This window comes from Pseudochaenichthys georgianus, chromosome 10 (genome assembly GCF_902827115.2).
Source record: "Pseudochaenichthys georgianus chromosome 10, fPseGeo1.2, whole genome shotgun sequence".
Taxonomy (NCBI): Eukaryota; Metazoa; Chordata; class Actinopteri; order Perciformes; family Channichthyidae; genus Pseudochaenichthys; species Pseudochaenichthys georgianus.
Genome location: NC_047512.1, coordinates 40,122,725 through 40,135,727, shown reverse-complemented (window position 1 = coordinate 40,135,727; position 13,003 = coordinate 40,122,725). Strand labels below are relative to the sequence as shown.

The 13,003-nt window shown below is 39.3% G+C and overlaps 1 long non-coding RNA gene across 1 annotated transcript; it reads right to left on the bottom strand.

Moving 5' to 3' along the window:
* Nucleotides 1-8,979: 8,979 nt before the first annotated feature.
* On the bottom strand, nt 8,980-11,703 carry LOC117453671 (uncharacterized). Its single transcript, XR_004552920.2, has 3 exons — nt 11,524-11,703; nt 9,712-9,805; nt 8,980-9,130 (listed from the first exon to the last, which is right to left on the bottom strand). It is a non-coding gene; the product is annotated as an uncharacterized lncRNA (long non-coding RNA).
* Nucleotides 11,704-13,003: the final 1,300 nt, after the last annotated feature.

Here is a 13,003-nt window from a genome sequence, read left to right as displayed (position 1 = left end):
CTCAAAGTGCACCAGATTGATGCCTTTAACTTCAATTTAAAGAAAAACATCTTCCCGGGTGAGGGTGTGAGGTCATCACAAATAAAACAGGTTCACATGGATAGGATACTAGATAAGTGTGCACACTCATTATGTACATTACACATTTTTCTTGGATTTGTTAACACTATAGTCCCTAATATATTTGTAGAAAGGCAGGAAATGGAATTAAATCGAGAAAAACTGTCAAAATCAATCATTTCTCTCACACTTGTATCACTTTCCAAAGTCTCCGCCATGTTTACAATCACAACTGGGCCCATCTTGTGACGTCACCGCCGCTATCGTCTGCAACTTCCGGTAGGCTCAGACGGCCGTTATTATTAAAACATATTTTTTAATTTTTCATAATTAATTAATCAATAATTAAAATTATTTTAGCCATGAACAGGCACAATGATATGTAAGGAATGAAACTGCCATTTCATTTTGGCGCAAAAATATGCACTTCACTGGCACTTTAAAGTGCTTAATTTTTAGATAAATCAAATAAAGTGTAGCAGCAGCTTGAGTTTCCCTTTTTCTTTGTTAACCGTTTCACATCATGACTTAACTGTTTCAGACGATTATAGAACAATATCAGTCTTTACACATCATAACAATTGAACAGTTTTAAAGTTTCTCTTTCTTTCCCTCTGATATTGCAGTCCCTCACTCACTTTTTTTAAATTTAGTGTGAGAATTGAGCTTGAGCTTGTCCTGCCAGGAGTTTGTAAATCTGGGCTGAAATGGTGTCAGGGCCATTCTCATACACATGCAGGTGCTCATTGGTTACAGTGATGCAAACACAGGTATGGTGAAAAAAGAGAGAACTATTCGAAGCAGAAAAAAAACAGCGTAATATACCATCTGACAAAGGCCTGTGCTATAATGCTTCAATTAACTGGCTATTCTACTCAGATCAATAGGAGACAGAGATGTTATAAATCAAGGATTTTTATTATTATTTACAGCAGGGGTGGTGGGGACCTTTTTCCTTTCAATTTTTACAACATCCTCCGAGGGCCGTACAAATTATTGAACTCAACCTCTACTTAAAAAAACTAAAATCACAGCCCATTCATTTCACCTTTCTTTCATGCTGTGCAAAGAAAAAGCAACCTCTTAATCCAGATATCTCACCATGACTCACGCATGCATGCACGTGCAAGGTGTGACATGACCACCAACACAGAAAGATATGGACACAAGATGTGTGCAAATGTATTTAATATCCTATCCATGTGAACATGATTTAAGTGGAGGGGGGACCTAACCTCCTCTAGGGGAGTCCGGGGGGGTGCTCCCCCGGGAAGATTTTTTTTTAAATATTAAAGTTAAAAGCATCAATCTGGTGCACTTTGATAGCAACATGAAGAGATCTATGATCTCTCAACACCCATATGAAACAGAACTGTAAGCATATTTTTCTTTTTGGATATTTTACAAATCACTCCCCTTTTAAACTCTATTCTTGTTATTTTTAACAACTTTTTTGTTACTGTCATATAGTATTGTATACCTGTTTTTCATTTAGTCTCATCAATAACTGTATTGATCATATCAAGGTGTGCCTTAACCTCACTGAGCTGAGGTTATTTGAGCCTCTCAGGAGAGAGCTCTCTTCCACCTGGTTGTAGAAAAGCTCTTTAAATTTGTTAGCATAGCTAGCTAACCAGATGCTAATAACAACAGATCGCCACTGTGCTTACAACTAAAGACACAGCCACGCAAACACTGCGGCATGTATACGGCTCCTTATGGGTATTGCAATATTTTAAGGGCTGGAGCGGCGTTCCGGTGCTCTCTGTCAGCACTCAGCACTCCTTTCAGACGAGACATATACCACATGAAGACACGTTACGCTCGTGTTGTGTTCATGGAACCTGTCCTTGGCCAGGAAAAACAGGTACTCGCTTGTTTATTTATTTTTGCGGTCTAGATTTCTTCTTCTTTTTTGAAGTGAGAAGTTGTCCGTCAGTCGGACTGACGGACGTACTCCCCACCCCCAAACGAAAACTCTTCGGTTCTCCACAAATTACACAAGTCACCCAAATCATCGTTAAAAAATCGGGAGGCTCCGAAAAATCCCCTATTAATGTATTGATTATAGCTCCGGGTCCATATAGGTCGGCGTCTGGGTCCGGATCCGGACCGCGGTCCGCCTGTTGCCGACCCCTGCTTTAGGGTAACCAGGGAAACTAGTAGTTTCTGTTTTTTTCTAATAAAGTTACAACAGTACCATCATGGCAAAAACTGGCTTTTTAAGGGTTAATATTCTGAAAATGAATGAATGTTTTGTATTATGAACAGGACTGATTTGGTATGCGAAATAGCAAAAATATATATATATCTATATATAACGATGTACAAGGGTTGACAATAGTTATACAATGTGCACAAACTTGATTGTGTTTTATTTTCTTTCTTCTTTGCAGATTGACAGCGACGTCATTGGTCTTATGGATGATGCCACTCTTCAAAAATACATCCCCTCCTACGGAGACCGAATAGCCATCGTTAATCATTGTAGAAGTAAAAAGCCCACATCAAAGCGAAAAAAAGGCCTTTATGAAAGACTGAGGGAAAAAATGACACTGAGATCGGAAAGTTCTCAAGGAAACGCCTCAGGTACAGAAACAAGAAAAACACAGACAAAGAAGCTGAAAGCCACAAGAAATATTGAAATAGGCTGGATTCACAAGGACACTAACACAACCAAACAAGTAAGGGCAAAACAAGGAGGTGGCACTAGAAAAATTAAACTATCAACTAATGCTGGTTTGAATGAAATCCTTGAAACAGGAAAGACACTATTTTCTCCTGATGGAATATCACCTAAAGGACCTGAATCAGAGTTCGACTTTGAGGTGTGGGATTTTAAACAAAACTGCCTTACAGCTGAAACGTGCCCTTCAATTAGCACAATGTACGAAACTGTGCAAATGACAATGTTGCGATTTTACATTGCCACAAAGCGAAAACCTTCTGCAAACGCTGACAGCGACACAGTTGAGGAGACTTCTGAGTTTAATCTTGTCTCGAGTGAAAATGACGACTACACAGATGTCATTATTGTTTTGGACAACACACAGCGATCACTAAACATTTCTAGTGATCCTGAAATCACCTTTGGTCCTCATTTCGGCATCGAGGAAGATGAAGAAGAAGACACACTCATATTTGAGAATGTTCCTGTCCCCGCCAGTCCACTTGAGGCAGAGAAACAACTAACAATCACTGTACATCATGCAAACACCCTAGCTGACTTGATTACTGCCTTTTCTGATGCAGAGATTTTAAACAAATCATTGAATGTGAGGCGCATTCTCCCAGACTACAAGGAAGAAGCAGGCAGTGGTTCTGGGGTACTGAGGGATGTTCTCAGCTGCTTCTGGCAAGAATTCTATGAGAGATGCACACTTGGGACAACAGTTAAAGTGCCCTTCATTCGCCATGGTTTTCCTGCTGAAACATGGAAGGCAATTGGAAGAATCCTTTTGAAAGGTTACCAAGATTGTGAATATTTCCCAAACAAACTTGCACTGCCTTTCCTTGAACAGGTGCTGTTTGATAATGTGTACAGTGACCTCAAAGCATATTTTATGCAATTTGTGAGCAGCCAAGAACGTGAAGTTTTGATGCAAGCGCTGACTGATTTCACTGCAGTTGACACTGATGACCTTTTGGAGGTTCTCGACAGCTATGGCTGTAGAAGGAAAGTCAGCGCAGAGAATCTTCCTAAAATAATTGAAGAAATTGCCCACAAAGAGATGGTCCAAAAACCGATGTTCGTTATTGACTGCTGGAGGGAGATTAACCATCAACATCTCGACCTCAGTCCAGAGGCACTGACTAAGTTGTTGTCTGACCTGCAACCCACCACAAAAAAAGTCTGCAAACTACTGAAATGTGATGTTGATTTGACTACAAACCAAAAGGAGGTAGCAAATCATCTGAAAAGATTCATCAGAGAGCTAGATGAGAGTAAACTTCAGAAGTTTCTACGGTTCTGCACAGGATCTGATCTCATCGTGACCGACAGCATCTACGTGGGATTTGAGAAAATGACAGAATTCACAAGAGGACCGATTGCACACACATGTGGGAATATTCTGCACATAGCTGACAGCTATGAGAACTTCCCAGATTTCCATTCAGAATTCAATGCAGTTCTTGAGAGCAATGTGTGGGTTATGGACATTGTTTAGACTCCAACAACAATAACCAAACCAATCCAAACTGTTAAGAGTTTTTCATGTTCGAAGTAGTTGTGCAGAATTGCAAGTAATGGTGTGCTATAGATACTGTATATTTGGGACCTAAAAGAAGCACTTCACCAGGACCTTTAATAGTTATAGAGAAGTCCAGCTGGCCAGAAGGGAACCCATCTTTCATGACACAAACTTGGTGGTGTGTTCACAAACTACAACAAACTTGCATATTGACTACATTACATATTCTCCAGTTGCAGAACACAAACCTGACTTGATAGAAATGTAATTTGTTCATGTAATTCAAGACCTTTTAATACTGCTAAGATGTTTAAGGATTCAAACAAGAACAGTTGCATGCTTCATTCTTCTTATATGGAAACAGACAGTTGTAAAATACAATGTACTGTTTGCTCCCTCTTACTTTTTGTGTAAATTGTAAAATGATATGCCACTTACCCAGGTGAATAACTTGTGTAAAAGCATGAATGTGGAGCTAACCCCTTATCTGACCATTGACTGGAATATAAAGTTGCAAAGCAAGTGCCTTGTTCAAAGCATACTTGTTTATTTATAACATATTTTATACTAGTGTAAAAAGTAATTAAGACATAATCTTAAAATAATGCTTAAAATGTTTTATGATCAAATGTTTCCTCAGGTGTCACATTGCCTTGATTCCAAATGTCTTGTTAAAGTTTCAAGTGGTGGTTCTTCTAAACAAGTAGATACACATACACACTTTCCCTATACACACACGCACCTCTCAGATGTGCATATAAACAGACTGAACTAGTCTTCTACCAGTTATTGCAAGTATTGCTTTGATACTGAAAGACATTCTGAAGGTAAGTTGTATTATGTCTCAACATCTGTTTTGCAGGCATTGTTGTGTGCAACAAAACCTATCTTTTATTTTTGGATACTTTAATAATTGTTATTGCACTGGCACATTACAGGCAGATATTTGTTCCGTTTCTATATTTCACATCTTGTGGATCAACCAATAATAAAAAAAAAAAAGCAAAGCAAAAGGGCTGTAATTTTCCGGTCATCTTTGTGTGGAATTCTCATGTTTTGTTAAATGTTACTTTTAACATTGAAATGTAAGTTAAGGTTACATTGTGAATCAAATGTATTTTCTTACACCACATTTGTATGCAGGCCTTCGATTGAATGTTGATAACGTTTCCTATTCTTATGGGTGTAAAGTGATTGAATAAATAAGCTTTACAATAGTTGTTCCAAGACTAAGACTTGTATTTAATTGTCTAGAAATGGTATCCTTTATTGTCTTAATAAAGTTAATTGTTTATTTTTGCCAACACTAGGTTGTAATGTTATGGTGATACAGTTAAAAGACTGATGTATATCAATACTGAGAACATATGATGAATACTGCACTGACATACTCATTGTATCAGCATTGGATAAAATGTGCTCCTACTGTATTAGTATGAACTCACAACCAAGCTCCCAAAGTCTGTTCACCTCAAGTTATTACGGCTAAATTGTTTCATTGAGTTCCGAGAATACATAAATGTAACCACATTTTGAAATACTCAAAGTAATTGAAATAAATAAAATGTGTTACTGCATAAAGACAATCTGATCCATTTAATTAATGTGTTATGCAAAAAGGTGTGAACGATGTATCTTATTGTATGCATGTGGCAATCAATAAGTCATTCTAAACAAGTGATGTGTATTCACCAATACATGGCACTAGCAGGTTTGTTATGTCAGCGAATGGCGTTGTTATCCTTTCTTAAAGGAGGAAGTTTGTCCAGTGTCAGCAAGGCCGTCTCAGTTGCAGCAAACTACATGGCAATATTAATGACTGGCCTCTTACTGTTTTTAGAGCGCACATGAAATAATCTGGCAACTGAGTGAAAATTAGCAATCAGTTGTTACCATTGTGTAACACATGGTACATTATTTGTGTATACAATGTAGAACAATGTAACAAAGATGTGGCCCATACATACAGTACCATTAAAAAAAAACTGTTGAAAAGCTGTAAAGAAAAATGAAAATAGTGTTGCTGAGAGACAAACATTTAAGGAATACATGAAATACCATTGACTATGATTTTTATTAATACATTTTTGCCAAATAATTACTTATTTTTTAAGGTCAGTTTTGTCCTGAATAGTATTTTGTGTTTTGCATAATGACATGTACGCTACATGTACCCTTAATCAAATACTTGTTGTCGTATTTCATCTCGTAACAGGATGTAGAGATCAGCTGCAGCAAATGGATCTGCTGGATCATCCCATCCGTTTTCCGCCATGAGTAGACAACACAGTTCAAAAACAGTTTCATCGCACGGAAACTGGCCTTTGGGAGTACACTCTTCCATACACAAATTGACCTCCTCCATGGCAATAGGTTTGAGTCTATCCTCAGCACTGTGCAACTCTGGGAATGAGTACATAATCACTGGCCGACCAGATGCTGTGTCATCAGTTGATCTTGGTCTGATTTTGTGGGAATACCATGTGTTGACCACTTCATCAAGTTCATCCTGCAGAGAAAAAAAGCACAGTAAATGTAGACGACACATGTCTTAAGAAGCTTTCGGACATAACTTCTACCTGTCTAGATGGAGGCTGAGGTTGCTGCAATGTCCACGAACATAGTGAATTATAATATTATTATTACTCATACTACTTTTATTAATGACTAATCTCAGAAATAAATAAAATATTTTACCTGAACAAGATTAAGGTAACATAATTGGATAAGACTTTTGTCCAAAAGGTCTCCTGTGAAGTGGCCATCTTCCTGGAGAGTTTGGAACAGGTTCATCCAGAACTGCGCACTCTGTTTACGGAGTATACCCCACCATCCTTCAATGCGCTGGTTTGCTGTGCTTCTTCCATAAAGGAAACTTCTCTCCCCAGCAAAACTGTCTGGGTGGTTCCTTCGCAAAAACATCTGCATTTCTTCAACAGAAACATTTTCCGTGCCCCTGTCTGCACGAATCCTTTCTGGACATCCACCTATACCTGAAACTGTTTTGATAAAGTAACTTGCAACTACTTTAGGATCACTGTTTGTGGTATAGGCCTCCATCCATAACACATAGCGGCTAAAACCATCTATACAGCCGTTGATGGCAATGCCATAGGGCTTTAGTTTATCATAACCATCCATGTGCCAAAGTGCATTTGGCCCTCTGCATCTGTACTGACGTCTTCTCCAGCGGTGGGCTCGTCTTAATTCCACACCTTGTGGATCAACCAGTTTGATGATGCGTCTTATGCTATCTTGTGACACAACAAGGCCCTGTTGAATTGCACGGAGATGAAGCCAACGGTATCCCTGCATCTGTCCATTGGTCATGATCTCATGCTGTACAAAAGCTAGCACTTCCTCCAAGTCAGACTGGTTCTTCCTCCTGAACAGGTTAAGTCTTTTACAAATTCTCTTTAATTTTCGGACACTAATTACAATGTGATTAGTGTGTGCCAAAATAGCAAGTATTTATTTGTTACTTAGGGAAAGTCTGAAGTATAGTTGAATTAAGTCATCCAAATCCGGCTCTGCAGGCATTGTTGTGAGCAGCGCAGCAAACTGATGTAATGCAGAATATAAAGAGGACAATTTGGTATTCGTAGGAGGGTTCATATTAAAAACCGTTCTCACACTTGTTCACCTGTTATGGACAGAAAGGACTGAGCAAGGTAGTCCACATGAACTGGAGTGTTTCTCTACTTAATTTTCCCTACAGGGCTCTATAAAATGTGTTTCTGTCCTCCAAACTTTTGTTCTTCCATTTTATTCTATTTTCATATTTTTTAATATGGCAGTTGAAGTTGAATTCTACATCAGACAATAACGTTGCTTTTAATCTGCAAAAAAGAAAAGAAAATACATTGTTTAAATATTGTAAGGTTAAGACTCTTCTTCCTATTTTACACAGTATATGCTCAGTAAAAGTGTCCATTACGGAGTACGGATCTTATTTATCAGGAACACTTTATATGCAGGAACACAAATCCTACCTTTAATTTAAAGCCAGAAAGTGTTAAACACTCTTACTGTTAACCTCACTAACTTGTTTCATAAAATACGCATTTTATGAAACAAGTCTAGAATGGAGTAAGACAGTTTTGGTTGTGGGCCACAACCAAAACTATCTTACTCTATTCTAGACGAGATGATGTTTGAGATGTTGATCATTTTGATGGTTAATAGCCTTCTGATTCTCAGCTAGCTGCTAGCTGCCTTGTTAGTTTAGTTTAGTTTAGTTTATTTATTTATAGTGTCGTGGACAGTCCCCATCGATGAACTGTCACAAAAACAGTAAATGGAGCAGCTTTAGCCGACATGGCTAATTTCCAGCCGTTGTCCCCGGCCAGATGGTAATAGACACCCTTAAAATTACAATATATCAACAGCATTAGTTATAAGAAAATATATAAAATAAAATAAAAAGGAGGAAAGAGGATAAAAGAGAACAATAAACAACACACGTTACTATATACAGTACATGTCACATATAGCACATCACAATCACATCACAGAAACGAGGGTTAAACACACTTAATGAAATCTCTACAGAAACATGAAAACCACCAGGCTGTTGCTCTTGGTTAGTCGCCACTGTTCCAACAAGCACAAATTTGCGTGTCAACGAACTAAACCATTATTTACTGAATTAGATGGGGGGGGAGGAGCCATAGCATATAAACTAATGCACTTGCTGCTCGCTCATCAATGTCTGCATTTCACATTCATATTCTAACGCCTTTTCGTTGTTTTTACGAACGCCCAAAACACACTTAGGCTATATATTTATAACTCACCTTTTGTTCTTCCATTTGCAATATGATTTCCTCTTGGACCCCTCTGGCGCGCAGAAATTCACTCACGTCCTCCATTGTTGCCTGCAATGTGTAAATCTCTCACTGAAGCTGGTTCTACAGTTACTGGTATTTCTGACTTTTTTCTCCCAAAGAATTTGTATTTGTTTTGTTCTGAGATGAATCTCAGAATTCTGAGAAAAAAGTCAGAATTCTGAGATTAAAGTCAGAATTCTGACTTGTTTTTTTCAAATCCTCCCAAAAAAAATATTCATGTGGCCCTAATCCTCTTCCGTACAGTTTCATCATGTCCACGTTGTGCGATATTCTGAGTAGCTGTGAGCAGCAAAACTTCAGCCAAGGTTTTGATGTATTTTAGATTTACTTGTTTTTGATTTTCAGCTCCCATCATTCCCAGGACAGATGTGTTTGTTTCAGCCATTCTTTTGTGTTCACCCCATGAGATCATTGCATTAATATGTGTCTCTGACTTAGCATGTACATTAAACCCACTATCCCTAAAAGTGTCCTTTTTCCAATTAGAATATCCACTGTCAGATGCATAAACAGTTTTAGGGGCATTTGAAGGGGCAAAATGTCTGCATGCAAAGCAATATCCTCAGATTGGGAATATTCCAGCCAGGTATGCTCTTTATACAACTCACTGTGGAACGATCTTCTTGCCCCTCCTTGTATGGTTTTTGGAAAGGCTGAAAGATGTGGCTGCATTGGTCCATCGGTTTTATATTTTTGATAAATCTAAAATGAGAGAAAATAAGCAATTAGGGCCATTCATGTACTACTGTATCAGTACTTACTAAACAATTCAACTGTCTTATACTCAAATCAATTTGCCCACTCAGAGCCTAGTGTGAGGGAACTTGCATTAACTTCAACATACTCTAGTGTGCCTAGAGTAGACCATGCACAATTCTGAACATGTAGGCTACAGTATGAACTCAATAGGCTACCACAGGCTATACACTAGCCCAGGGGTGGCCAACCAGTCAGAGGTTAAGAGCCACATTTTTTCTATGTTACTGCAAAGAGCCACATCAAACACACAGTCACTGATACTGCTTGTTTCAGTTTTTTGTTTTCTGGAGACAAGATTTGAACCACGTCACTGATGCATTTTTGTGGCATTGGGATATATATTTTTTAAATCCTCTGGAGCAGAGAGAGAGCTGTGGATTATTGTTATTGATTAATGCATCAGTGTTAATAGGGTCAAAAACACTAAACTCACAACTTAAAATGAAAGCGTTTAGTTTATTTAATAAAAGAGCACATGTTCAATGTGAAAAGTGACAGTAGTTATAGATTATTTGCAATTTGGTGCTATATATATATTTAAAAATTATATATAGTATAAACACCTTGAATGTCAGGGGGGGCGCAGCGCCCTTCCAAGACAATGGTAGGGGAAACACTGGATGTTTAATCAACGATTCCCCCCCCCCCCCCTCAAATTGGTTTCACTGCATCGCAGGTATTATTGTGATTGGCTCTTGGGCCACATCAAAATTAGACGCGCTGTCATCCTCTCATACTGACACCCTGACACACACATACACACGTAGGAGAGAGCCGGGACCAAAGTAACACCGGACCAAAGTAACGGAGCAATTTTATCCGAGCCCAAACAACTTTGACCGGCCAAATTACGTTAATACTTAACAGACCTACTAAATATCAGGTTTAACTGTCAGGAGTAGCTAGTGTTGTCAAGATACCAACATTTTGGTTTCGATACCAAGTCAAGAATTGCGATTCCGATTCTTTTTCGATACTTTTCTTAAAAAAGGGAAACAGTCTTAAATGTATTATTAGTGCTTTATTTCACACCAGACACATAACCATAACACAAACTTTTAAAAAATGAGAACAATAAATAAAATAAATGACAAGAATTCGTATTAATAAAATTAATACATTTCTTACAGACAGGCCTCGTGTGTCCGTAGGCTTTGCCCTCACTGTCAGAGATATAGCTAAAATACTTCCAAATTTCGCTTCTGTCGTCTTTTTTGTCAACAAGCCGAGACGCAGCGGCAGTTGCACTCCCACTTGCAGCCATCTCGTTTTCTCACATTCTCTGGAGCTAGCCGCGTGCACGAGAGAGGGGAGGCACTTGAGCGTGCTTGAGAGGGGCGGGACTGCAGGCACGGCTGCAGTGCAGGGAGTGGAAGCAGAGCGCTGAACACACACGGCTCTTATTAAAACGGCGCTTTCTCACCGGAGTACTTTCCCCCGTCATTCTTAAAGTACCGATACTAATGAAACGGAGGAATCGTAACGTTTTAACGGCAGGGTATCGCGGTACCTTCAAGTACGGTACACACCGTGCAACACTAGTCAGGAGTCAGTGTCTCTCCCCCAAACTCCACATATACAATTCGATATGAACTGAAGAGCCGCATGAAACTAGGCAAAGAGCCGCATAAAAAAATATTATTAATAAATTCATTGCCTACATTTAGGGTGGCAAGGCATTTTTCTGAGGTGGCAGCTGCCACCCCGTGCCACCCCGTAGAACCGCCACTGGCTGTGTCTGACATGCTGTCAGGGGCCCATCATGCTGATAATGGAGTCAGTGTGGAACGATCTTCTTCTTGCCTCTCCTTGTATGGTTTTCGGAAAAGGCTGAAAGATGTGGCTGCATTGGTCCATCGGTTTTATATTTTTGATAAATCTAAAATGAGAGAAAATAAGCAATTAGGGCCATTCATGTACTACTGTATCAGTACTTACTAAACAATTCAACTGTCTTATACTCAAATCAATTTGCCCACTCACAGCCTAGTGTGAGGGACCTTGCATTAACTTCAACATACTCTAGTGTGCCTAGACCAGTGGTTCCCAAACGGTGTGCCGCGGCACACTGGTGTGCCGTGAGGCAAGTCCGGGTGTGCCGTGGGATTTTGTGACAACCATACGTTATTATTGCAATATACAACTACACAAAAATAATTATTTTTTAATTTACTATATCAGTACTTTGTAGGTTTATATGTACGTAATCTGCGCGACTTGTGCGTCCACATCTCCGCGTGCAGTGCTGCATAAACATGGCTGAGTCAGCGATAACTCTCGAGGGGTGGAGGTATGCCCATTATTTTGAGTTCATCCGAAGAATAGACAGGAATGTGACGGTGAGGTGCAAACTGTGTCCAGGCCAGAAGCTGTTATCCACTGCTGTAAACACCACGTCAAACCTCAACAAGCACCTGCAAAGAACACATGCTAAGGTGGAGCTACCGCACACGCCATTTGTTGTTTGTTTATATCACAGTCTGTTCTTCTTCTCTGTCTTCCGGTTGTTGCCTGTTTTGAATGACGAATACACACTCCCGCCGCCTGCTGGTAAGGAGAGTTATTGTACGTGCTCGGCTGAAGTCTTTGCGGTGTCTGGTTCCAGTGCAACACATGGCCAACACGCAGGAGAACACTCCGACGCAATAGCGTGAGCAGAGATAGACTGCGCAAAATATACAGATAGTAGGAGACAGAGAACAGCCATGGTCAGATAGGAAAACATTCAGGATCTGGATCAGTCTTATGCGACAATGGAAACTGAACTAAAGAGAACATTTGAAACTTTAGCAGTCTGCGTGATCTGCCTGCAGGGAGGGGCGGGCCGGCCCTGCGGGTAAAGTAACGAGTAAAGTAACGAGTTACTTTATGTAGAGAGTAACGAAGTAGTGTAATATATTACTTTTTTTTAAAGTAATATGTAATATATTACTTTTTTTTTAGTAACGACCCCATCTCTGCTGAAATGTTACATTTATAATTTGTAGTTCAGGACCATGGACAATGCAGCTTCCTTGCATTGACAGTTCTCTGTGCTGAATTTCCTTTGTCTCATGTTTAATGTTGTGACCTGTCTGGTTTAAATGAGTGTGTTGCTGCTTTGATGAAGCCTAATTTGATAACGTTTCAAATTAATTTCTG